At 39.8% G+C, this 24,418-nt stretch overlaps 1 protein-coding gene and 1 long non-coding RNA gene across 4 annotated transcripts in view; one reads left to right on the top strand and one right to left on the bottom strand.

The window, feature by feature from the left end:
* Tmeff2 (transmembrane protein with EGF-like and two follistatin-like domains 2) overlaps positions 1–24,418 on the bottom strand; it is a 287,500-nt gene that overhangs the window by 64,861 nt on the left and 198,221 nt on the right. The gene's annotated exons all lie outside the window — the stretch shown is intronic.
* LOC108351929 (uncharacterized) overlaps positions 1–24,418 on the top strand; it is a 115,368-nt gene that overhangs the window by 21,950 nt on the left and 69,000 nt on the right. For 2 of the 3 annotated variants that reach the window (XR_010054974.1, XR_005489138.2), the window contains exon 2: positions 15,279–15,377. This is a non-coding gene — a long non-coding RNA (uncharacterized LOC108351929). Of the gene's footprint in view, positions 1–11,075; positions 11,197–15,278; positions 18,933–24,418 lie in introns of those variants that run through there. The other variant, XR_010054975.1, reaches the window with a different exon arrangement.

Raw genomic sequence — 24,418 nt, forward strand, 5'->3', positions numbered from 1 at the left:
GTAATATTCCATTGTGTAGATGTACCACATTTTCTGTATCCATTCCTCTGTTGAAGGGCATCTGGGTTCTTTCCAGTTTCTGGCTATTATAAATAAGGCTGCGATGAACATAGTTGAGCACGTGTCTCTTTTATATGTTGAGGCGTCTTTCGGGTATATGCCCAAGAGAGGTATAGCTGGATCCTCAGGCAGTTCAATGTCCAATTTTCTGAGGAACCTCCAGACTGATTTCCAGAATGGTTTTACCAGTCTGAAATCCCACCAACAATGGAGGAGTGTTCCTCTTTCTCCACATCCTCGCCAGCATCTGCTGTCACCTGAGTTTTTGATCTTAGCCATTCTCACTGGTGTGAGGTGAAATCTCAGGGTTGTTTTGATTTGCATTTCCCTTATGACTAAAGATGTGGAACATTTCTTTAGGTGTTTCTCAGCCATTCGGCATTCCTCAGCTGTGAATTCTTTGTTTAGCTCTGAACCCCATTTTTTAATAGGGTTATTTGTTTCCCTGCGGTCTAACTTCTTGAGTTCTTTGTATATTTTGGATATAAGGCCTCTATCTGTTGTAGGATTGGTAAAGATCTTTTCCCAATCTGTTGGTTGCCGTTTTGTCCTAACCACAGTGTCCTTTGCCTTACAGAAGCTTTGCAGTTTTATGAGATCCCATTTGTTGATTCTTGATCTTAGAGCATAAGCCATTGGTGTTTTGTTCAGGAAATTTTTTCCGGTGCCCATGTGTTCCAGATGCTTCCCTAGTTTTTCTTCTATTAGTTTGAGTGTGTCTGGTTTGATGTGGAGGTCCTTGATCCACATGGACTTAAGCTTTGTACAGGGTGATAAGCATGGATCGATCTGCATTCTTCTACATGTTGCCCTCCAGTTGAACCAGCACCATTTGCTGAAAATGCTATCTTTTTTCCATTGGATGGTTTTGGCTCCTTTGTCAAAAATCAAGTGACCATAGGTGTGTGGGTTCATTTCTGGGTCTTCAATTCTATTCCATTGGTCTATCTGTCTGTCTCTGTACCAATACCATGCAGTTTTTATCACTATTGCTCTGTAATACTGCTTGAGTTCAGGGATAGTGATTCCCCCTGAAGTCCTTTTATTGTTGAGGATAGCTTTAGCTATCCTGGGTTTTTTGTTATTCCAGATGAATTTGCAAATTGTTCTGTCTAACTCTTTGAAGAATTGGATTGGTATTTTGATGGGGATTGCATTGAATCTGTAGATTGCTTTTGGTAAAATGGCCATTTTTACTATATTAATCCTGCCAATCCATGAGCATGGGAGATCTTTCCATCTTCTGAGGTCTTCTTCAATGTCTTTCCTCAGTGTCTTGAAGTTCTTATTGTACAGATCTTTTACTTGCTTGGTTAAAGTCACACCGAGGTACTTTATATTATTTGGGTCTATTATGAAGGGTGTCGTTTCCCTAATTTCTTTCTCGGCTTGTTTCTCTTTTGTATAGAGGAAGGCAACTGATTTATTTGAGTTAATTTTATACCCAGCCACTTTGCTGAAGTTGTTTATCAGCTTTAGTAGTTCTCTGGTGGAACTTTTGGGATCACTTAAATATACTATCATGTCATCGGCAAATAGTGATATTTTGACCTCTTCTTTTCCGATCTGTATCCCCTTGATCTCCTTTTGTTGTCTGATTGCTCTGGCTAGAACTTCAAGAACTATATTGAATAAGTAGGGAGAGAGTGGGCAGCCTTGTCTAGTCCCTGATTTTAGTGGGATTGCTTCAAGTTTCTCTCCATTTAGTTTAATGTTAGCAACTGGTTTGCTGTATATGGCTTTTACTATGTTTAGGTATGGGCCTTGAATTCCTATTCTTTCCAGGACTTTTATCATGAAGGGGTGTTGAATTTTGTCAAATGCTTTCTCAGCATCTAATGAAATGATCATGTGGTTCTGTTCTTTCAGTTTGTTTATATAATGGATCACGTTGATGGTTTTCCGTATATTAAACCATCCCTGCATGCCTGGGATGAAGCCTACTTGATCATGGTGGATGATTGTTTTGATGTGCTCTTGAATTCGGTTTGCCAGAATTTTATTGAGTATTTTTGCGTCGATATTCATAAGGGAAATTGGTCTGAAGTTCTCTTTGTTTGTTGTGTCTTTGTGTGGTTTAGGTATAAGAGTAATTGTGGCTTCGTAGAAGGAATTCGGTAGGGCTCCATCTGTTTCAATTTTGTGGAAGGGTTTGGATAATATTGGTATGAGGTCTTCTATGAAGGTTTGATAGAATTCTGCACTAAACCCGTCTGGACCTGGCCTCTTTTTGGTTGGGAGAACTTTAATGACTACTTCTATTTCCTTAGGAGTTATGGGGTTGTTTAACTGGTTTATCTGTTCCTGATTTAACTTCGGTACCTGGTATCTGTCTAGGAAATTTTCCATTTCCTGAAGATTTTCAAATTTTGTTGAATATAGGTTTTTATAGTAAGAGCTGATGATTTTTTGAATTTCCTCTGAATCTGTAGTTATGTCTCCCTTTTCATTTCTGATTTTGTTAATTTGGACGCACTCTCTGTGTCCTCTCGTTAGTCTGGCTAAGGGTTTATCTATCTTGTTGATTTTCTCAAAGAACCAACTTTTGGTTCTGTTGATTCTTTCTATGGTCCTTTTTGTTTCTACTTGCTTGATTTCAGCTCTGAGTTTGATTATTTCCTGCCTTCTACTCCTCCTGGGTATATTTGCTTCTTTTTGTTCTAGAGCTTTTAGGTGTGCTGTCAAGCTGCTGACATATGCTCTTTCCTGTTTCTTTCTGCAGGCACTCAGCGCTATGAGTTTTCCTCTTAGCACAGCTTTCATTGTGTCCCATAAATTTGAGTATGTTGTATCTTCATTTTCATTAAATTCTAAAAAGTTTTTAATTTCTTTCTTTATTTCTTCCTTGACCAGGTTATCATTGAGTAGAGCATTGTTCAATTTCCACGTATATGTGGGCATTCTTCCCTTATTGTTATTGAAGACCAGTTTTAGGCCGTGGTGGTCCGATAGCACGCATGGGATTATTTCTATCTTTATGTACCTGTTGAGGCCCGTTTTTTGACCAATTATATGGTCAATTTTGGAGAAAGTACCATGAGGAGCTGAGAAGAAGGTATATCCTTTTGCTTTAGGATAGAATGTTCTATAAATATCCGTTAAGTCCATTTGGCTCATGACTTCTCTTAGTCTGTCGACATCACTGTTTAATTTCTGTTTCCATGATCTGTCCATTGATGAGAGTGGGGTGTTGAAATCTCCCACTATTATTGTGTGAGGTGCAATGTGTGTTTTGAGCTTTAGTAAGGTTTCTTTTACGTATGTAGGTGCCCTTGTATTTGGGGCATAGATATTTAGGATTGAGAGTTCATCTTGGTGGATTTTTCCTTTGATGAATATGAAGTGTCCTTCCTTATCTTTTTTGATGACTTTTAGTTGGAAATTGATTTTATTTGATATTAGAATGGCTACTCCAGCTTGCTTCTTCTGACCATTTGCTTGGAAAGTTGTTTTCCAGCCTTTCACTCTGAGGTAGTGTCTGTCTTTGTCTCTGAGGTGTGTTTCCTGTAGGCAGCAGAATGCAGGGTCCTCGTTGCGTATCCAGTTTGTTAATCTATGTCTTTTTATTGGGGAGTTGAGGCCATTGATATTGAGAGATATTAAGGAATAGTGATTATTGCTTCCCTTTATATTCATATTTGGATGTGAGGTTATGTTTGTGTGCTTTCATTCTCTTTGTTTTGTTGCCAAGACGATTAGTTTCTTGCTTCTTCTAGGGTATAGCTTGCCTCCTTATGTTGGGCTTTACCATTTATTATCCTTTGTAGTGCTGGATTTGTGGAAAGATATTGTGTAAATTTGGTTTTGTCATGGAATATCTTGGTTTCTCCATCAATGTTAATTGAGAGTTTTGCTGGATACAGTAACCTGGGCTGGCATTTGTGTTCTCTTAGGGTCTGTATGACATCTGTCCAGGATCTTCTGGCCTTCATAGTTTCTGGCGAGAAGTCTGGTGTGATTCTGATAGGTCTCCCTTTATATGTTACTTGACCTTTTTCCCTTACTGCTTTTAATATTCTTTCTTTATTTTGTGCGTTTGGTGTTTTGACAATTATGTGACGGGAGGTGTTTCTTTTCTGGTCCAATCTATTTGGAGTTCTGTAGGCTTCTTGTATGTCTATGGGTATCTCTTTTTTTAGGTTAGGGAAGTTTCCTTCTATGATTTTGTTGAAGATATTTACTGGTCCTTTGAGCTGGGAGTCTTCACTCTCTTCTATACCTGTTATCCTTAGGTTTGATCTTCTCATTGAGTCCTGGATTTCCTGTATGTTTTGGACCAGTAGCTTTTTCCGCTTTACATTATCTTTGACAGTTGAGTCAATGATTTCTATGGAATCTTCTGCTCCTGAGATTCTCTCTTCCATCTCTTGTATTCTGTTGGTGAAGCTTGTATCTACAGCTCCTTGTCTCTTCTTTTGGTTTTCTATATCCAGGGTTGTTTCCATGTGTTCTTTCTTGATTGCTTCTATTTCCATTTTTAATTCCTTCAACTGTTTGATTGTGTTTTCCTGGAATTCTTTCAGGGATTTTTGTGTCTCCTCTCTATGGGCTTCTACTTGTTTATTTATGTTTTCCTGGAATTCTTTCAGGGATTTTTGCGATTCTTTCAGGCATTTTTGCGATTCCTCTCTGTAGGCTTCTACTTGTTCTCTAAGGGAGTTCTTCATGTCTTTCTTGAAGTCCTCCAGCATCATGATCAAATATGATTTTGAAACTAGATCTTGCTTTTCTGGTGTGTTTGGATTTTCCATGTTTGTTTTGGTGGGAGAATTGGGCTCTGATGCTGCCATGTATTCTTGGTTTCTGTTGCTTGTGTTCCTGTGCTTGCCTCTCGCCATCAGATTATCTCTAGTGTTACTTTGTTCTGCTGTTTCTGACAGTGGCTAGACTGTCCTATAAGCCTGTGTGTCAGGGGTGCTGTAGACCTGTTTTCCTGTTTTCTTTCAGCCTGTTATGGTGACAGAGTGTTCTGCTTTCGGGCGTGTAGTTTTTCCTCTCTACAGGTCTTCAGCTGTTCCTGTGGGCCTGTGTCTTGAGTTCACCAGGCAGGTCACTTGCAGCAGAAAAGTTGGTCCTACCTGTGGTCCCAAGGCTCAAGTTTGCTTCGGGGTGCTGCCCACGAGCTCTCTCTGGCAGCAGCAACCAGGAAGATATGCCCTAGTCTTAATTCTTAAGTAGTAACTCTGGGACTTGAAGATTCACTGCCTGAGAATCATAACTGATCAATGAAATCCAGCAAAGGATTTCAATGAAAGACAGCAAGGACGCAGTCTTGAGACCATCTGTGTCAGAAGTACTGCTAAAAATATGGGCAAGAAACACATTAGTGTGCTTAAAAATATACTTTCATGTATGTGGAAGAATTTTCCTAGTAGTACTTGATCAGCTTTCTGTTCATCTGTTTCAGAAATAATAGTGAGGACAGGTGGCAACAGTCTAAACCCTTAACTTCCCCACCCCTGGCCAGGGTGGCATTCTCCCTCTGCCATGGTGGACAGGAGCCCAGGGTGTTGCCTCTTGAGATCTGAGCATCTGAGGTCAGGAGCTGCCTGAGGTCACAGAGGGTGTGTGTTTTTCAGAATGGCCCTGAAGAAGTGGCCCTATCAAGCTTACCTAAAACACTGCTCTAAAAAACAAACAAACAAACCAACCAACAAACCAACAACAACAACCAGAGTGGCGAGGCCCACTTGCCTCATTGTGTAAAGATAGTTCCAGATATTTCAAAAGTGGTTGAGGTTTGAACTTTGGTCAAAATTTCCAGTCTTATAGGCTTTTATGCAAACAGAAGAACAGACTGAATTTATCTGTCTATGGAAATAGTAGCGAAGGTGTTCACAGCTCAGGAAACTTAGAGGTGAAATCCAGAGAAGCTCAGGAATGAACAGTTTGTAATTGGACTAGTAATTAAAATTCCCGAAATCCATTTACTATCAAACAGAAAGATGAAATGAGAACAGCACGGGGAAGAGACTGTTCGACTGAGTTGAATCCCCCAGAGTCAGCATTTCCACCACAGCACCCGCTGACGGTTCTTCAGGGCATTTGATAGGATGCCCTTTCCCAGGAGCCAGTCCTCACCCCATCCTACGTGACGCGTCTGACTTTGCTCTACTCTTGCCATTGGTCAGTCCCAGCATCCTTGAAGATTTGCTTCTTCTTTTTTTTTCTTTCTTTCTTTTTTTTTTTTTTTCGGAGCTGGGGACCGAACCCAGGGCCTTGTGCTTGCTAGGCAAGCGCTCTACCACTGAGCTAAATCCCCAACCCTGATTTGCTTCTTCTTACCTCAGATAAATCCGTTTTGGGGAATGGCTATGAAAAGTATGTATGTCATTTCATTAACACCTCAAAAGGAGGTCAGATTTCCTTCAGTGAAAGTGAGTTGTAGTTTTCGCTGAATCTCCAGAATCTAAGCTTTATCAGAGCATGTACTGTGGTCTTTTCCTATGCTCTTCACTACTCTCCGTACAACCGTATATCCGTACACATGCAAGCACTTGTTCACAGGCTGGCCTGGAACGCACTGTACAGCCATGACCTTAAACTTCTGATCCTCCTGTCTTTACCTCTCAAGTGGGAAATTATAGTTCTGCACCATCATATCCTATTTTATGTGGTATTGCTGACTGAATTAAGGGCTTGGCACATGGGTGGGATGAACTTTACCAAATGAGCTGCTTTTCCATCTCTTTCCAATTTTTAAATACACGGGAGAAGCTTCCAGAGAAGTAATGTGGCTCGGAAACTATCTGCTATGGGGAGAGAGAAAACTGGGTAGATTGGGAAGACCTGCTCTGTCTACATGTCCACTAAACAAATAAACTCGACTATACAGCCATTTCTCACTGTATTTTATATATTTAAGTCTGTTAGCTTGATAATTTACAACAACAGGAAGGATTCTATGACCTTACAATCCTGAGTTTCTATCATGCTCTTTTGGTTAATGACCAAATTGCTGTCTTCGTTTCATTCAGTATTGTAGGTATGCTCAAATTTCAGTAACTACATGTTGATAAACAAATGGAATGAATAAAATAACTACTTAATACTTTGCAAAGATGGGCAGCCACTATTACTATCTCCATCTAATAGGTAAGAAAATTGAGTCTTGAGGAAGCCATGCAGCTTGTAAAGCAGAACATAATTTTCCATCTAGGCAGCCTGACGCCAGAGGCTGCACCATTCTGCAAATTGAAGTTCAAGGAAAAGTAAGATGGATGCACATTCATATCGTTACTGAGAGAAGGGATGCTTTGGATGAGTCGGATTTAAAAAGTGATGCTGTGTCCACACCTGGACTATTTATTACAGTATGTTTTGTTTCTATTGACTCTTAATCTTTGCTTACCAAATGCACGATCAAAACTTTTTGCAACATTGGCGCACTTTTTTGAATGATACTTTTGAGAAACTGTGAATCAATGCCTGCTATTAGAATGAATTACTAATCTGATGGGTATTTAGTTAATCTTACCACTTAAAGCCCTTGGCTAAATCTAAAGATAAACCGTGAGTTACACAACCATATGAAAACATGCAAGTCACTGAAATCAACTCAAATGTGTGTGTGCATTTGGTGTGTGTGTGTGTGTGTGTGTGTGTGTGTGTGTGTGTGCATGTGTGTGTGTGTGTACATGTGTGTAAAGTTGAGTGCTTTAACAATCTTACCTGAGTTTCTGTTTCCTGGGGTAGCATTGCTTTTTTTCCTTAGCAATGATGAATCTGTTTCTAGGAGGCTCAACTACCTCACAGTAGCATGTACTCCCATGAATAAATAATGTTCTTTTAAAAATTTTTATATTTATACTGTTCTTAAATCTTTTCAGAATCAAGGCATCCCATTTATCTTTGAATTTCTGATATTTAGCACAGTGCATTACAGCAAATCTTTGATTAAAAAAAAACCCCTGTTGAATGAATTACAGAGATGGACTTGGAAGGAATTCAAGAACACAGTCAGTCTCACCAATGCTGATGAGAAAAAAAATTAGACACGTCCTAAATTAAAAGGCCTGGAAACTGGAGAGGAGATGGGACTAGGGAGGATGATGTGTTAAGGGACTTGGGAATGGTTAAACCTTCACTCAAACGCCACTTTGCTACATGGAAGGAACCTGTATAACCAGCAAAAGAACCTGTCGTCTGCTAAGCAAACCAGTGCACCGAGGTCTTATTCTTAATGGGCTGTCCAAACTCGAAGTCATTTCACATTTTCATCACTGAACAATGCAAAGCCAATACGAAAAGTTATTCCTTACTTTCGCATTTTTCTATCACAAACTTCTGGTTCTAGGCTCACACAGTCTCGGGTGCGCCTCAGTTTTATTCCTAGTCATAGCAAATTTGTTCCAGGACCTGGTTGTTTTTGTCTCTGCTACCTCTGCTTTGAAAGTTTTTCTTTGACAGAACTTGGAAAGGATAACTAGTGATAAACGAATGCAGCTGTACCAAACCGTGCTGTTTGACGCACGAGCTGCAGAGAAGGGGCTGTAAGAACCCAGGCTCTCAGCCTCCTCATCTGTTGCTTCACAGCTGAAGATTAGTATTCTTAATCTTTGACGACCTCAGTGACACTGATATCTACTTGGGACAGGAGATACTTTCCCCAGCCAGTCACTGCTTACGCATTTGGGCATAGTTTTAGGTACTGATATAATGTGAACATGATAGTAGTTTGACAGTTTACTGCTAATTCAGACCACTGAAAAATACATAAGGCTCTCCTAAGAAGGTGGCAGAATTCTCATACAGGATAATGGTAAAGATGCAGGTTACTGGCTTTAGCAGAATATGCAAATGAATATATTTTTTTTCTTATACAGAAATGAAAGGCATTCATTTTTAAAAACAGAAACGATCCCTCTTTCCTGCTTTTGGCAAATAATGAATCACATTATTATTCATCCTGAGAGGAGTAACTAGTTAATTACAGCATGCCACAAGTATTACATGCAAGGCCCGGACTTGGAGGGCTGCGCACCGCACACATGCCTTTCAGGGTTTGGTTTGGTTTTGCTTCCTTTCCTTTTCTTCCCTTCTTTCTGTGTCTTTTGACATTTTGACACTGCGATTATATAGATCTCTTTTCTTCTAAGCCACAAAGACAAAGAACCAGCCATACTTGAAAATAATAATTTCAGTGTCTCTATGTGAAATGACCACCCCTCCCCCGCAGCTGCTTCAGACACAGTGAACGCTGACTGAAAACCTTAGCTCCCCGAATCGCGGGGAAGGAAAGAAATCATTGCAAAGAGCACAGGATGCTGTAAAAACCCTAAAGTATAGTAACTGAGCGGTGCTACCAACGATGACTGGCAGACAGTTATAATCGGCTCTTGAGTACTTGGGAACTTTGACCTTAGTTCCCTGCCTCACCATTGTAATGACCATTGTAAGGATGGTCTACAGTGAGTTAAATACATTTTCCCGTGTGTTTAGGAATTCCTATTGTCTCCTAAGTGTGAGGAACCAAACCCTGCCAACTCACAGATTACTTATTCATGTGTCTGGTTTGCGGCCGCCCTCTAATTTCACTAGATTTTGTTTCATCTATTAAACATGGCTGACACATTCCTTTCTCAAGATCCTCCGCTCAGTGTCTATGCCATATTTTGACTGTTTTAACATTCCTAATACATTTGAAAGCACCCAGTTGCATAGCAGGCAGTATGGCTGCCTTTCTGAGCTGTTTTGGGCTTTGTTTGTTTCCCTTGAGCCTGCCTGTCTCTGGGACTAAGAAACAGACCCACTTTGGCCTGGTCAGTAAACAAGGCCCCTGTCTGTGCTTGCTGTGATGGATGGCTGCATTACATTAACAACAGTAAAACAGCATGTACCTCTCATTCAAGACTCCTATGATACTTTAAACCCATTTACTCATTAGCTCTCATTTTTCCTTTTGATGGAACTTGATTATTGAGTATTTTTATCTATAAAGAAACTTCAGTGCAGGAATGATTCTGAATGGTGAATGGGAAAAATGAGGAAAGAAATGTGAAAATGTCCTAGAAAATTAAGCTTTATATATGAAGGGCAGAAAAATGTCAACTGAGAGTAAAGTTGGTAGGTCTCATAGTGGCACTCATGTGATTTTTGTTTTTAATGGCCATGGCAATCTTTTAAGTTTAAAACCTAGGAGGAATTGCCATCTCCATGAATATTACCCAGGATGCACTGGAATTTTACAGGGATGGTAAGGCATGTTTTTATTTTAAAAATTAATATATGTGTTTGTGTTTTGCCCTAATTTATGTCTGTGCACAACACACATGCTTGGTATGTACTGAGACCAGAAGGAAGGGCAATGTGTCTCCTGAGTCTAGAATTAGAGACAGTTATGACCTGTCATGTGGGTACTAGGACTTGAACCTGGATCCTCTGTAAGAGCAGTACTCTTTCTTACTGAGCCATATCTCTCTCTGTCTCTCTGTCTCAGTCTCTGTCTCTGTCTCTCTCTCATTAACAGTGAGATATATATTATATGTGGAAATGGCTTATTTGCTATTAATGTTGACAACTTTGTAAGGAAATAAAGAATCATAGAAGTTGACCTACTACAGGGAAGATCCTGGAATATTGTCACTCATTGACTGGATAAGACCCAAGAATGTAGTCAATAGGACGCTGAGCTGAAGAATCCTTCTAATAGGTGCTTCTAGAACACTCCACACAGAATCTCACGCTGAATAGAAGGGGTTTCTGCTTGAAAAGAGACAGGTGCTCACACATCAGTCTGTTCAATGAACTAAAGTTGGGTCGAGACTGTGATGTAAACTTGGGATTTGGTGTAAGGCCTACATATGACGTAGGTTTGATTATCTACTAGTGATGTGGCACTACGCTAGTTATTTAACTTCTTCAAGCCTTATAATCTGCACCTGTGAAAATGGAGCGAATGTAGCACTGTAGGGACTAAATGGAGTAATTCATATATTCCTTGCTTAGCAAAGGATTCTTTAAATTTCTAATATTGCAATAAATGTTGGTCATCATTAACTTTTCCTACCTAACAGGGACTTCTAAACCTGGATGCAGATGGATGTTTTGCAGAATAGTTCAGAAGCCCAGGGGATTGGGCTTGGCTGATCTACTATGAGGTCCAGGGAACAGGATCAAACACTATGGGTGGTTCTGGTGAGTGGCCTTGGAGTTCTGATTAGATAAAATATACTTTTCCACCTTTCAAGGCTACCCAGGGCATCTCCCTAAGTAAGTTCCAACTTGAGCCACTCTGAAGCAGAGTGCTAGGGTGGGGCCCTCCAGGTAGCATTTGGAGCCAGAGTTTCAGCTTTCCAGTGTCACACAGCACTGAGACGTCTTAGGTACAGCTTGTTCCACACATCCTTTTCTTTCACCTATATCATATCCTAAAGAGTTTAGCAATGCTTTAATACATGCCATTTAGTGACAGACTTTTAAAAGCTCTTCTCCCTACGGTACATTCTTCAGATTCTGTGGTGTGATGTTCGGTGACAGAAATAGGTGATTAAATATCTTGGTTCAAAGCATCATGGAACATTCAGCAAATTTGGTTCAATGAATAAACCAAGACCAGCTAGTGAGAGCTGAAGTAGCCAGTACATTCCTTTGTGCGTGGGTCCTTATTTTATCCTCCTCCTGATCCTCCTGACTCACAAGATGAGGAGGAAGAGGTGGAAAGTGCAATGTCTAGAATGGGGACAAGTGGTGGGCAGAATGACGTGGGGGAAAGATGTACAGGGTGACCGCCTCAAGTCCCTGGAGGACTATGGATAGATCTGTCTGATTCGAATGAGTTTTTCATTGAAAGGGAATCACAGCTGTCCAGGTAGATTGAAAGGGAGCTCAATTCCAATCCACAGAGTGGCCTTCATCATTTGGGCAAAGGTGAATCCTGAAAGCTTTCTGAGCTCAGGGTGAAGAGAAGGTCAGCATGCTCAAAGCTGTACTTCCAAAGGATAATGCTAGCTACACTACAATAGACAACGAGTCAGAGCCACTAACTACAAGGCACTGTGAGATAGAGGGGCAAAGACACAAAGCTGGGCAGTGATATATTTGTTATATAGAAGAAAGGGAAGAATCAATAGGTTTAGAGGGTTGGTACTTAAGGCACAGCAGAGTGCAGTACTAAGGAACAAATATGACCACAATGTCCTTCCTGATCTATTTTTTTTCTTGCTTTCTTTACTGTCCCACATTGTGATCAAAATTCAAAATCCAGAGAGAGGGACAGGCAGACTCAGGGAGGAGCTGATCATGTGATACAAGAAGGTTCTCCTTCCTTATGCTTTTGCTGTGATGACAAGGACAAGTGACACCAGGAAAACAAACATAGCCACAGAAGAATCATTCTTTGTAGACCCAGGATGGCTCTTGGAATTAAAATAAAACCCAGTGGGAATGGACACGTAACTAATGACAATGTTTTAGCAACCAAAGGAGGGTCCTGAAGCAGGAAGCACTCTCACACCTGCCCTCCATGCATCATTGCAGAGGCTTAATTATTGATCTGTTGTCATGGATCACAATTGCCCCCTTTTTTCTAGATTATTATTTTTCCCCTTCAAAGCAGCTGCATTTACATCTTAAAATAATCAAAGTAAACAATTCTTCTTCCTCTCGCACATCTTTAAAAATATCTTGAAGCAAAATGCTTCATTAGCATCGTGTGCATGCTGTTCGCCACCAAGCCTGAAAACATTCAGTAACTAGTGGTGATGTTGGTCACCAGAAGTGTGGCTGTCCTGCCTGTACAGGTCATAACCAAGAAGGAGTGTAACGGCCAGAAGTGTGGCTGCTTTGGATGGTCTTTATATGCACAGAGGCAGAACGTATGAAATTTGGATTATCGAAACTTACATTAAATATTAATAATGTGCTGGGCAAAAACCTCCACTTTCCTCCTCATGTCAGGATCACATTGAGTGACATCTTCAAAGGTTCCCCTCCCACTTCAGCTTGTATGGTGTTTTCTGTTTGGATTCGAAGTTGTCCCTTTGGCACACTTTAAGCCAAGAAAAGGCTCTGAGGAGCAGATGTATATGGATTTCATCACAGCCTAGATTTCCAGAAAACTACATTTTTCATCACCTGCCCTTGGATTTTATCCATGAGAGACAAGAAACAGGACATGAATTATAGTTCTACATTTGGGTGAAGGTGTTAGTTTGAAAATTTTGTCCATTACATTGTTCAAGCAGTTTCTATTTGTCTTATTAATTTCTATTTCTTTCTTTATAAGATCCAGTACCATTTTCTTCAAAGGAAAAATAATGTAGTCACATCTGATGACACATCTAGGTTTATTCTTTTAGGATTTATTTGTTTTAATTTTATTTTTACATTTTATTTATTTTAGTTTGTTTAAGTGCTTTCCTGCATATCTGCCTGTGCACTGCATATGTGCCTAGTGCTTGTGGGGCCAGATGAGGGCCTTCAGTCACTTGGGACTGAATTTATAGACAGTTGTAAGCTGCCATGTAGGTTCTGGATTTCAAAACCAGGTCCTCTGAAAAAACAACCAGTGCTATTGATGGTCAAGCCACCTCTCCAACTCTGACATGTCTTTGTTTTTAGATTATAAACTTGTGTCACTAGGTCTGGTTATAGCTGACATATAAACCTGCTGCTGCAGTCTCAGGAGACTGAGACGCTAAAATTGTGAGCTCAAGACTCATCTGATCTATATAAAGTCTCCCAATAACTGACTGCGGACCGTGACTCAAAATAAAAGTAAAAAGGGGCAGAGGGAGTGGTTCAGTGGTAAAATACTTGTTTTGGATGTGTAAGATACTGGACTACATCTCCAGCACTTAAAAGAAAACAGAAACAAACCAACAAGAAGGCATATTTAACCTTTCTTTATTCCTAGCTATAAGCAAGATCAGAAATAAGCAGTGAGTATGTTGCATGCATATGTGGGTAAAACGAACTACTCAGCATAGATATCTACTGAAAAAATATCTAAGATAGAAATGCCAGGTAGCACTGTAATCTCCTTGTCGTGAGTCCTCATGGGAGTGATGAGGAACTGATGGTAGTGTTTTTGTGCCTGTTATTGTCTTATAGTCATAAAGCTCATGCTTATGTAATTGAGCACTGATTAAATTATTCTTGGCATTAGCTAATCACATAATCAGTGCTCAAATCACCTGGTTTTCTTTTATGAACACCCCACACTTCAACTTTCCCTTATGAATTTGTAGGTTGATGTTATGAAATTTTCTTTCAAAATCATATTTAGGGGTGTAGAGGTGGCTCAGAGGTTAAGAGTTCTGGCTTCTCTTCCAGTGAACCTAAGCTTGATTCCTGAAACCCTCATGGCTGCTCATGACTTTTTAAAACACCAGTCTTAGGTGATGTGATTCTTCCTCTGGTCCCCTTGAACACCAGGCATGCACAAGGTACACAGATATACATGGAGGAAAACACTCATAAATATCAAATAAGTAAATACACTATGAAATAATATTCAATATATTATAACATGTGATCAAAAATTTTATCACATGATTAATGAAAAAACATCAAAATATTCATAGGATACTATACTTCAAGTCTGCAAAGAAGAGGTAATAAACATGGTTAAGGCAATGAGATGTCTGAATTTTATTTATAATGCTATATTTCTTCAAGAAGATCAAAGAGGACATGGTGGCACACCCATAAATCTTAGAGTGGGCAGAGGCGAGTAGATCTATGAGCCCCAGGCCATGTTGGTCTACTCAACAGATTCCAGAATAGTAAGGGATTCATAGTGAGATCCTGTCTCAACAATAATAGAACAAACAAACAAACAAACCAAAATAATCAGAAGGAAATATGCTGGAGACTTATATTTGCTAAGTCCACCTAGGGATGAACAGAGGTAGAATACTTCCGGAGTGCTCCAAATATTTAATAATGAATAAGAAAAATTTAGTTTCTGATGTTTTTTATGCTAGCTAAATTACTAATCTTGGTACTTTTTTTGTTTGCACTGACTTTGAACTATCTGTATTTCTAAAGTTTAAACAAAGTTTGTAGAAGTGTGTGTGCGTACGTGTGTGTGTGTGTGTGTGTGTGTGTGTGTGTGTGTGTGTGTGTGTGTGTGTGTGTTGAGATTCCAGTGGAATAAGTTAATGTTTCTGTAAGGAACTGTTTAAGATTGAAATTACATCTCCACAAAATGACTTTCAACCAGTGTTTATCACATGAAAGACTTAAATCTGTCTCTTCCCTGTTTCTTCTTTCAGTGTTCACCCGCTGTAGTGTTGTGTATAAGAACACATGGTGGCATTTCAGTTTGCAAGCTCAATCCAGCCATTCGTCATTAACTTCCTGCAGTTTTACGGGTGAGATTTGATTGCTCTGAAATGAATCTAGAATGAGAATGTGGCTATGCTGTCAGACAGGAATAGTTGTGAGTTCCTCCCAAATTCCTGGGATGAAGAACTTTAAGTAGAAATGCTTGAACAGTTTGCCTGAGGCTTTCCCCCTTAAATATTAGACTTTAGGAGCCTAATATGGATGTCTCCTGAGAGCTTTACTGATACAGATGAGAATGAGTGTAACTAACCATCAGACTGAGCACAGGGACCCCAATGGAGGAGTTAGAAAAAGGACTGAAGGAGCTGAAGAGGTTTGCAACCCCATAGGAAGAACAACAATATCAACCAACCAGACCCACACCCCCCACCCCGCGCATCCTGCAGAGCTCCCAGGGACTAAACTACCAACCAAAGAGTACACATAGAGGGACCCTTGGCTCCAGCTGCATGTGCAGCAGAGGATGGCATTGTCTGGCATCAACAGGAAGCCCTTGTTCCTGTAAAGGCTTGTTTCCCCAGTGTAGGGGAATGCCAGGGTGGTGAGGTGGGAGTAGGTAGGTGGAAGGGAGAGCATCCTCACAGAAGCAAGGGGTAGTGGGGATGGGAGAGGAGGCAACCAGGAAAGGGGATAACATTTGAAATGTAAATACATAAAATATCCAATTAAAAAAAAGAAAGAAATGGTAAAGAAAGCCTGTTTTGAATAACAAAACAACAACAACAAAGTAATGAAATAGGAATGGGTGTGGCTGAGTGAATAAAGTGGACTTGAGATTGGATTCCGAGAACCCATTTTAAGGTGGACGCTGTAGCACACATTTATAAATGGAAAGCCATTTATTGGCTTTCCATTTGGGAGCCAATGGAAAGATAGGAGGCAGAGAAAGGAGAATTCCTAGAAGCTAATGGGTCAGCTAACCCGGCATATGCAATGGTAAATCATAAGGGACCCTGACTTGTGGCAGGTGAAAGGTAAGGATTAACAAACACTGCACATCTTCATATATACATGTCAACACACAAAGACATACTATACAAGCACATACACACAAGCAGAGATGGGGGTTCACAAATGGCTCCCTCACGAGGTCTTGGAAGGCCTATTGTTGAAGGGTTTTGTGGGTATGCAATTTTTATTGCCGTCCTTTTCCTTCATCTGAGAACATAACATCTGCATTTACTACAGATTTAACTTAGCTTAGTGCAGACCCATAAGTGATTTTGAGTATTTACTTGGTATCAGTTACTGTCCTGATCTAAACATAAGAATGACAAAGATGGCCTCTGTGATCCCAGATGGCAACAGAGAACACAACACAAGGAACTGTGACCTCCATAAGACAGTGTCATCAGTGCCAGGCCATGTAGGTATAGACAGTGTGAGATCCCTGAGTGCTCCGAGTTATGTCTGAAGGATAGTGACAAAGGGCTTCACAGAGGATCTGATACTAACTGAAACCACCGAGGTAGAAAGATTTCCATAGACTCTGGAGGGCTTGTGACAAGAGGCTTCTAAGTCCTTTTCTCATACTGAAGAGCCCAACTAGCAGTGGACTCCCATACTCCTCCACCTGTTGACCTCTGTATGTTCACTGATTTAGTATCCAATAAACCAAGGCCTGTTTCTCTTCTGAAATTCTTCTTGTGACCTCTAGAAAATGACATGGTAAATATTCTATTTGGGGTTCAGAGACATTGGGTCATATCTTTAATAGATCTTGCAGATTTGAAGATTCACCTTCTAGCTGTGGTTGTGTGCCCTCAGGATACCACAGGTGTATCTATGGTGATCTTTAAAGCACTTCACTTCCTGTCTTCATAGTCACATCACCAACAGTTTGTTCATTCAGTCCATCCTGCTCTTCTGAGGCCCTTGTTACCTTTGCTGTTGTTTCTCTGCTGAAGCCTCCATTAAATGAATTGAGCATTCATCTGCCATCTCCAACCCCCAGCACAGGCCCCAATCATCCCATATATGAAAAAGCCACAGGGGATTCTAGGTTTGATTTTATGGCATCGCTCATCTGATACACACTCATCTGTGGATTGCAGATAATTACAAACTTGCTAGGCCCAGTCATTCTTTGTCTTCTGCAATGATTCCTTCCTGATGCTAATTACTGTCTCAGGCTGCGCTCTCCTTCACCTTCTTTACATGCAATAACTTAATCCCCAACATGCATGTTCAGTTATCTTTGCAATTTAGTGAAAACACATGAGCATAGATCTTGTAATTAGGGCCTTGGCCTGTTATTCCCACCTAAACTATGCTGAATCATTAGTCAATGATTAGTGAATCATTATCTAGACTGAGTTAAACTCATAATTCTACAAGACACAGACTCCGTCAAGAAAACAGAACCCCATTTATCACATATACAGAACAGGTACCCTGGGATACAGGGAAGAGAAAACAGTCACCTTTATGTAATATTCCATGGATAAGTGTGTTCTGCTGATTTCTTGTGTTCTTTCTCCATTCTTTATTCTATTAGTCTAACTATCCAGGTTAGCCATAAAACTGCACTTGCTTCCTCCCAGCTCCTCAATTTTGATTAAAGAACTACTCAGTGTGTGGACTAATCTATGGTTTGTAAATACAGGGTTATTTTGCCACATTTGGGAGTGCACATAAACTGATGTCTCTAGTAGTTATATGTTTTAAAATATTAATAGGATCTCCATGTATTTTAATTTATACATGTGATCATTATAACTCTCTTCTAGTTTTTAATATTTCTATTTCTTTTCTTTAAAGCATAGATGCCAGTCACTTATTTATCTAATATTTTAGAAATCTTGGACATTCTTTTGAAGTCTTAGAATCCCACCCTAGTAAGACATGTTAACAATGTTAATTTCTTATATTGTTTATTTAATATATACGAGTACACTATAGCTGTCTTCAGACACACCAGAAGAAGGCATCAGATCCCATTACAGATGGTTGTAAGCCACTATGTAGTTGCTGAGAATTTAACTCAGGACCTCTGACCAAGCACCCAGTGCTCTCAACCTCTGAGTCATCTCTCCAGCTCCCCAACAGTGTTAATTTAACTCCTAATTGTTTGTGGCCAGGATTTGTTCCTCCTCCTCCTCCTCCTCCTCCTCCTCCTCCTCCTCCTCCTCCTCCTCCTCCTTCGCTTTCTCTTTTTTTACTTTACTTTTCTTTTTTTAAAAGATTCATTTATTTATTATATATGAGTACACTGTAGCTGTCTTTAGACACACCAAAAGAGGGCATCAGGTCTTATTACAGATGGCCGTTAGCCACCATGTGGTTGCTGGGAATTGAACTTAGGACCTCTGGAAGAGAATTCAGTGCTCTTAACCACTGAGCCATCTCTCTAGTCCTTTTTTCCTTTTCTTCAAAAATATTCAGTAATATATATATATAATATATATTATATATATATATTCTAAGTGTTTAGGAAAGAGAGTCTCTGATAATAATAAAGGAAAATGGCAAATGGCTTTACATATTGTTTATAAGGACAAGGTAAATGTGATATATATATATATATATATATATATATATATATATATATATATATATATACACACACACACACACACATATATCCATCCATCCATCCACATCTGGTTAAATAAAATGAATAAGATAAATCTATCTTGTACTTTGGGACATGAGAGAGACAAACTCAGTTTATGGATTTTTAGATAAAAGTGCATGGCAAGTAACACACTTAAAGCAGCAGTGAATTCCTTCCTCTCATTTACTTTTTCATGGTAGAGTTATTTGCTAATGGTGCTATTATTTTTATTCTAATTAAAATGTCTGCATCTCTGCTCTTAAGCATGGCTGTACAAAATGTTCCTGTTCTTGGCTTTATCTCAGTAGACAAATTTTTTTTATTTTTGAAACTTTCATACAATATACTTTGATCAGTTTCACCCCACACTTATCCCTGAACTTTTCTGAGACCTCCTCATCCAATTTCCTACACCTCCATTTTGTAAGCTTGTTTTAGAGTCCAATTCAGACTGCCCATATATTCCGGTTGCAGGGCTATCCACTGGTGACTACTAAGGGCCACGTCCATATAGAAAACAGACTTTGCTTCCCCAGAAGCCATCAGTGAGCCATAGCTCCTCAGTTAGTGGTGGGAACTTGCGACCTTCTTCCCCCGAATGCCAGCATGCAGCCCTGTCTCATTCGTTTGTGCCACTTCCACACCTCTGGCACTTAGAATCTTTCTGGCTCCTTTTCTGCAACGGTAGCCTATGGGCTTGGAAGGCACTGTGATACAGATGCACGCTCTGTGGCTGAGAACTTGTCCTTTGGACTTTGACCCATTGTGAGTTCCTTCATTAACTCATCGCACAGAGAGATTTTGTGTCTCTCTACCCATGACCCATAGGTAAGTACTTTTTACATTGCATAATCAAATAACAGTTTTTTTCTTTCTTTGTTTGTTGTAATAAATTGCCACTAGAGAAAGATAGTTTTAAAAGGGTATTTTGAATTACTTCTAGTCTAAAACTCATTTTAACAAAACTTATAAACCAGTGACTTACTAACAAATACAGAGTCAGTGTCAGCTATGATCTAAAACTGGGCAACTTGCTCACTAATTTAACATTCCGGTGAGTACTGTGCAGATGGCTCTGTGGGCAAGAATACTTTCTGTGCAAGAACGAGATTGAATGCAGCACACAGGAGAAAAGTCTGGCAAGGCTGCTTGTGCTTTTGATACCATTATCACTCTGAAATAGCAAGCCCAAACACATGTTTTTCTTTTCTAAGTTGCCTTGGTCATGGTGCTTTATCATAGCAATGGAAGAGACCTGGCTTACAGATCAGGAGTCCATTTCCTTGCAGGCTGCCTCCTGCCCTGGCTTCTTCCTGTCTGCTTTTTCCCTCTCTGGTCACTACAAAGCAATCAGATCTATTCCACCTTAGCTTTCTGCTGTGCTATTCTGTAAGTCAAGCAGGAATTGAGACCTCAGAAGTGTGAGCTAAAATAAGCCTTTCTTCCATTACTAGGTTTCTTTCATGTATCAGTCACAGCAAAGAAAACAACATAAAACAAAACAAAACAAACAAACAAACAACAGAAACCAGACCCACCATTTCTTATTGTTACAAAAACCTTTTACCTTTCTATTTGAGTAAGTCAACTCAGAGTTGATTACAATGCAAGATGTAAAACTAGGTAGTAATGTTTGTTTGCAACTTTGGGCCACTCCTGCTGTATACCTAGAATGTTTATAATAGGAAAACCACTTGTTTTCCCATGCTGGCGTAAGTACTTCTTAAATATGAAACTTCAATAAAAACGAATGCAATTTAAAATACACAAGAAATGTAGAGAATGGGATGACTTTGGGCTGGGGAGCTGGCACAGTTGGTAGAGTGCTGGACATTTTCATACATAAATGGAAGCTGCGTTCAGCACTCACATAGAAAATGAGCACGTGTCACAGGTTTATAAGGTTAGTGCTGGGCAGGCAGAGAATGGAGGTCTGGTAGCTTATTGGCCAGTCAGTCTAGCCAGTTGGCGAGCTCCAGCTTCAATAGATGTTATTATTTTTCCTATTGCTGTGATAAATTAACCTGGCCAAAGCAAGGAAGAAATCATGTACTCTGGCTCAAGTTCCAGGCATAGTTCATTACTGGGGGAAAATCATGGAGTCAGGAACTTGAGGCCGCTGCTCCCATTGTGTCCACAGCCAGAGAATGATACTCACAGCTGTCTGACTTTCCTATTAAAAAGTCAGTCCAGTATCCAACCCTAGGGATGTGTTGCCTATGCAGGCAAGACTTCCCATCTCAATGAACCGAATAAAGAACTCCTTCACAGGTGTTTCCACAGGCTTGCTTCCTAGCCGATTCTAGAGCTAACGAGAGAACCTGCTTCAACACTATGGCCCAGCATGACGAAGAGAAGCAAGCTTGATTCCTAGTCTCTGTTTGCATGCTCACATGCACATGTGTACCATCACATGCATGTACACACGCAGGAGCACAACAAGTATGCACACATATACACAAAAAATGTGTCAACTTTAGCTCTGTGTTCATAGTCACTAAGATTGTAGCAATTTGGAGCATTAAAGATAATATTCTGACAGGGGTTATCACTATGTAAATGGAATCCAAAGGTATAGAAAAATTGGTAAAAGACTACATGAATTAAAAAAAAACATTCCCTGGCTATTGAAAAGAATTAGGGACTCTTTCAGATTTAGGATAGTAAAATACTTAGGAATGAAAACCAGAGGGAGATGGGACTGTGCTTGTAAATAAGCAGGGGAAGAAAAGGGTCCCTGACTTGCTTTTCTTGTCCTACCCTGCCTTTCTACCTAGTGTCAGGTCATGTGGCAGCCTGGAAGGCACTCTTAAAACACAGATAGCTCCCCCACCACTCCTTTGCTCAACATCCACCAACCGTATCCCATTGCCTGAGAGGAAAACTTACTTTTTTTCAAGGCTTATGCAGTAGGATTGGCCCTTGATAACCTACAAGTCACTTCTTACCAATGTTGCATGCCTTCCTATGTTGTGCCTATACAGGGCTTTTCAGCGCTTCTCTGACCTTTGCTTCTGCAGAAACAATTTCCACTTGCTGCTCCTGCCTGAAACAGTCTCGTTTGTAATGCTCAGAAGACTTAAAGTCTATTTTCCCAGGTACCCTCCCTGGAATACCCTGAATCACCATCATATTTGTCTAGCACCCTGCTAGTGCATTACATATTTGACCTTCCTTTGGTTTCTCTTTTCTTATAGGATAGATAATATGAGTAGAGAGTCACACTGTCTGCCTTGCTCACTATTGCACTTTTCATGCCAAGAAAATGCTGGGCACATAATACAAACGTAAACATTTGCCAAATAACATGAGTAAATAAAGATCACATTTCCAACTTAAAAATCTGCTTCGATTTCACTAATAGACATAAAATTTTAATTTGAATTATATAGTTAAGTTAGATCAATGCATGTTTTTTTGTTTCAGTTATCAAGAAAGGTGTTTCTTCATACACATAATAAATATTCATTATTTTTTGTTAAATACTTAGCTCATAATGGATGTGCAATGAATATTTTGAAATAAATAGTGTCTACATGTATAAGGTATTAGATATTTTGGTGCACAATCAGCAGACCATTTCGAACTCTCTGTATTAGGTGAAATGGGTTAGTTTAAATGTCATGAGTTTTGTGTCCCAAGGATCAGTTTTCTTTAGCTAATTTGAATGGGAGAAATATTCCACTCTGAGAGCTCTATTCCAAATAAAGCATAAGTAATTAGTCTTTTAATTATCTTTTATTTTAGATTTTATTTTTAGCTGCATTTCCATATGGGTGTTGTCCATGTGTGAACCTATGAACATGAGTGCAGGTACCCATGAGTACAGGTGGCTATGCTGGCCAGAAGAGGGCATCAGATCCACTGAGTTTCAGGCAGTTGTAATCCCCTACCATAAGTGCTGGAAACTGACTCTAAGACCTGGAAGCAGGCCTTCTAGCGAGCTCTGTCTGTACTCCTAACTGCAGGCCCTCTCTGTGTGTTCTCACATTAATATTTGTATTGTAGAATTATAGTTTTGTGGTTGCTGTTGTTTTACTGTGATGTTCACTATGGTTAAGATTCTGTTTGTACCTACTTGTTCTGAACAAAGTATCAACAAGCCTTGTTTCTTTTAACATTGACATAGTTTGTGCTAACTTCGTCATTTCTCTCTTGAGATCAGGTATCCAGCAAAGTGTGTATGTCAGCAGGGAAGGGCTGAAGGGCTGCCTGCTCTAACCCTTGGCCTGTCAGCAGTTTCGCTATCTCCAGGCCAGTCAGTATGTGTCTGATTTTAGTAATTTGCTTCAGGTGATTACATTTATACTTATATTAGAAGATCATTTCATTTCATAGATTTACAAATAGCTACTGAACACTGAATAAACTTGGGCTTGATTTGGTTGACAGGACTTCATGTAGGTTCAAATATTTACATAGAACCCAGGAGGTGTTCATCAATTGATTGCTTATAGTCTACACAAGTATTACTAAATAATGAATTGCATATAAAGGCTTGTTAAATATTGAAAAAGACACTTTGAAGTAAAAACCTGCATTTCACAGGCATTCTTTGCATGTTGACTACGTTTCTGGAAACTGTCAAGAGAATGACTGCTGTGCAGCACACACAGTCAAGAATGCAGTGGGTGGCAGGCTCTCCGTGCTGCTCTCACTCGGTAAGAGTTGTTAGTTCCAGCGTAGCTATCTTCCTCCCATACACATTGGACCTCATCACACAGCGTACTGCTAAGGCTAGGTAGAGTTAATATGACACACTGGGCTAACTCTTTAACTTCTATTCATTAAAATATATACATATAGGACCTAAAAACTATCTGAGTTGTCAATGGTCTATTTCTACTACAGAAGGACATTAAATAGTTCAATGCCGTTCTAGATGCTGTGTTTGGAGATTTTTTTACGGCTGAGAAGGATTTAGATGCTTATAAGGACTTTCAATGCTCACTCTACTCTATCATGATCCATTTGGCTATAGACTCTAGAGCATACATTCAGCTTTAAAATATTGGGTGATTAAAGCCTAAGATGTGGTTTAACTGGAAAATGTATGTGTTTTTTTCGTTAACAATTCATAATTAGACTAGATTGGTCAAGGGTCATTTGCATTGAGATCTTTCTGTATGATACAACTCAACTACCGGCTGCCCAACACCTTCATCATCTTCACACTCAAAGGACTAATGCCATTTTAATCCTACGCATCACTGTCCGAAACCTGAACTGTAATCGGTATTACTCACTCTGGGTCCTAGCGAGCCCTGCTCCCCACTGAGCAAATGCTCTTAGGATCCATTCCCCATGCCTGTCTTCAGTCATGTGCTTTTAGTACCTACTTACTAGATGCCTGATCTCGTATCAGGCCGCTGATGAGAATCAAAGACCCAAAGATGCTAACTTCAACTACAGTGAGAAAAACATGGTAAACTGGGTTTTCTTAAATGTCATTAAACATTGTATTTTTTAATTAGGTAATGAGGAAACATGGTAGAAATGTAACAAATGAAA

The sequence above is a fragment of the Rattus norvegicus genome, chromosome 9, assembly GCF_036323735.1.
Source record: "Rattus norvegicus strain BN/NHsdMcwi chromosome 9, GRCr8, whole genome shotgun sequence".
NCBI classification, from domain to species: Eukaryota; Metazoa; Chordata; class Mammalia; order Rodentia; family Muridae; genus Rattus; species Rattus norvegicus.